Source organism: Macadamia integrifolia, unplaced genomic scaffold, assembly GCF_013358625.1.
Source record: "Macadamia integrifolia cultivar HAES 741 unplaced genomic scaffold, SCU_Mint_v3 scaffold2458, whole genome shotgun sequence".
Lineage (NCBI taxonomy): Eukaryota > Viridiplantae > Streptophyta > Magnoliopsida > Proteales > Proteaceae > Macadamia > Macadamia integrifolia.
Window position 1 is genome coordinate 57,041 of NW_024868730.1, and position 2,941 is coordinate 59,981.

Here is a 2,941-nt window from a genome sequence, read left to right on the forward strand (position 1 = left end):
AAACACTCATTTATGGTTTCACCTTCTTGGACACATTACTGTAGTTCCTCTGAACCAAATCATGCTTGTCACTCCAGGACTGGTCCCAACATTACTGGTTAAGATTTTGACAAGTGTGTTTCATAGTCGATCTACTTAACCTCTTAATTCCATATCTAAAAGCCTGCACATCATAATGACTTGATTAACTCTGAAGGTTGTTTGGTTGATTGATTTCATTTCATCAGCCTATATTGACATTAAAACCAATTACAATCCTTGAAACCTTTGAACTTCAAGTTGTGAACACAATCAACATACCATTTAGACATTGAAAAGGCTTGTATCAGCCTAGATTGGTCACCATTTTGAGATCTTAAAGCTTGGTTAGCCTGTTGAGATGATATGTGATACTACTGTTGGGGTTGATTGGGGTCGCTAGGCGATATGAAGTATATGCCTCCAATCCCTGTAGCTGAACATTGTGAAACAAAAAACTTAAGTTGTAATGTTAATTGGAAAAGGGGAAAAGAAGAGTATAATTTATAGGGCATCCGACCTGACATACTTCTCAGTGTAGATGGATCATCATTCAAGTTGCTTCAACTGTAACATTGATTATAGTCCGAAAATTTTACACCCTCTAGCACCGTATAGATTCCAACATGAACCCTTAATATTACATGTTCTATTGTACCAATTATTATTTAAAGTGAATGACCACAATAATTTAGTAAATAGAGGGAAACAGAGTAGTCAGGGAGGAATGTGAAATCCATGGCATTCACATCTTTTCCCATAGTTGGAACACCAAGCTTATTTCCAGATCTCTCTCTCTCTCTCTCCCCACCCCCTCTCATGAACTTACAATACCTGTAGTTCATGGTTTATTTGTTGCATTAACAAGAGATTCAAACCTAGACTCGATTACAGTACTATCTAAATCATCCTTGAGTATCTAAAGTCTTTTCTTAATAGCGTCACCCTCTAAAACCTTGACTCACACCCAGACTCCATCTTAAGACCAAATAAGCTGATAATGGTTAGGTTTCAATGATTTTAATCCCACTGAAGTGTAAGTATTTCTACAAAAGAAACTTGGAAATAGCCTCTTCTGCAAAGCAGGGGGTAAGGCTGTGTACACACTTGCCCCTCCCAGACCTTGCAATAGCAGAAGCCTCGTGCACTGGGTTGCTCTTTTTTAAACTTGTTAACAGCACTAGAATGCAATCAAATCCATGTAGTAAAGGCACACAGGAAAATGCAAGCATTCCATAAGACAATGCAAGGACTAAGATGATTTTCCTGACTTGCCAAAAATTTGCTCGATTAAAATATGGTCATAATCAAATTTCTTTTGATTGATATCCAACTATTTAAAAATGGGAGAGAATAAAAACAGTAATTCATGACTTGAATTAAGCGAAAGGGATCTATGATTCTAGTCATTTTTCTACTCTTTCTCCAACACCCCTAAAACAAAAGAGACTTGCAACTCAATTAAATAAAAGAGTGATTCCAGTGATGACTCGAAACAAACTCCATAATAATACTGAAGAAACCAAATATTCAAAACACATGAGATGATCACTTGAAACTGATTCATTGTTTGACATTCTCCAAGTACCACTTGTAGGTATCGACAAGACCATCTCTGAAGGAAACTTTTGGTGCCCATCCCAAGTTGGCGAGCTTAGAGTTGTCCATCAGCTTTCTTGGGGTTCCACCAGGCTTAGTGGATTCCCAAACAAGATGTCCCTAGAAACCGACCACCTCTTTAACCAACTCTGCAAGTTCCTTGATGCTCACCTCCTTCCCACTCCCCACATTAACATGGCCTAACCCACTATACTTATCCATCAAAAAGACCACAGCATCAGCCAAATCACCGACATGGAGGAATTCCCTCAATGGGGAGCCAGTGCCCCACACCACCACCCCTTTAGCATCTGAAACCTTTGCCTCGTGGAATCGCCTAATCAAGGCCGGAAGTACATGTGAATCCTCAGGGTGAAAATTGTTGTTTGGACAATACAAATTGGTGGGCAACCCAGAAATTGCATCCCAACCATACTGCAATCGATATTCCTAGCACATCTTGATCCCGGCTATCTTTTCCATTGCATACCACTCATTCATTGGCTCTAGAGGTCTAGTGAGAAGGGCATCCTCCATGATTGGTTGTGGAGCAAATTTGGGATAAATGCAGGAAGAGCCAAAGAAAATAAGCTTCTTATTGCCATTTTGATATGAAGTGTCAATGACATTGATTTGGATTTGGAGGTAAACGCTGATGAAATCGACAGGATACTTGTTGGCATGAATCCCACTGACTTTGGCCGCAGAAGGGATTACAAATTGGGGTTCTAGGGCAAAAAAGGCTTCAACGTCGAATTATTTGGTAAGGTCTAGATCTTGGTGAGTTCTAAGAATAAGATTAAGGAATCCAAGCTCTATAAGTTTCAGACAATGGCAGACCTGACATGGCCATGGTGGCCGGCGATGAAGATCTTTGCTGTTTTATATAACAAAAATGAATCGACTAGGGCTTCTGAGATAGATCAAGAGCAAGAATGTTAGGTTTTATATTTTTCAAATTTCAATCAAACAACTGAGAGAGAGAGAGAGAGAGAGAGAGAGAGAGAGAGACAGTACCTTTATCGGTGCTTCCCATTGCTGCAATTGAGAGACTGGATCTATCACTAAAAGCTACCAGACTACCACTGCTTACAATCTAGAACTCAAAGCCCTTCAATATTGAATCAGATAGAGAGAGAAAAAGAGAGGGAACTACCGTTGTTGTCACAAAAGCACCGTGGGAGTTGCCATTGCAAGCCTGCAACCCCGTGACATGTCCTATACTTCTAGAGAGAAATGAGGAATTGTGTTGACAAATTTACCTTTTTTCTCATTTTATTCCTTTGTCCCAGCTTGGAGTTTTGGGCCAAGTAGCAGTTGCTCC

The 2,941-nt window shown here is 39.9% G+C and overlaps 1 pseudogene; it reads right to left on the minus strand.

Moving 5' to 3' along the window:
- Positions 1-1,581: 1,581 nt before the first annotated feature.
- On the minus strand, positions 1,582-2,653 carry LOC122066550 (annotated as a pseudogene).
- Positions 2,654-2,941: the final 288 nt, after the last annotated feature.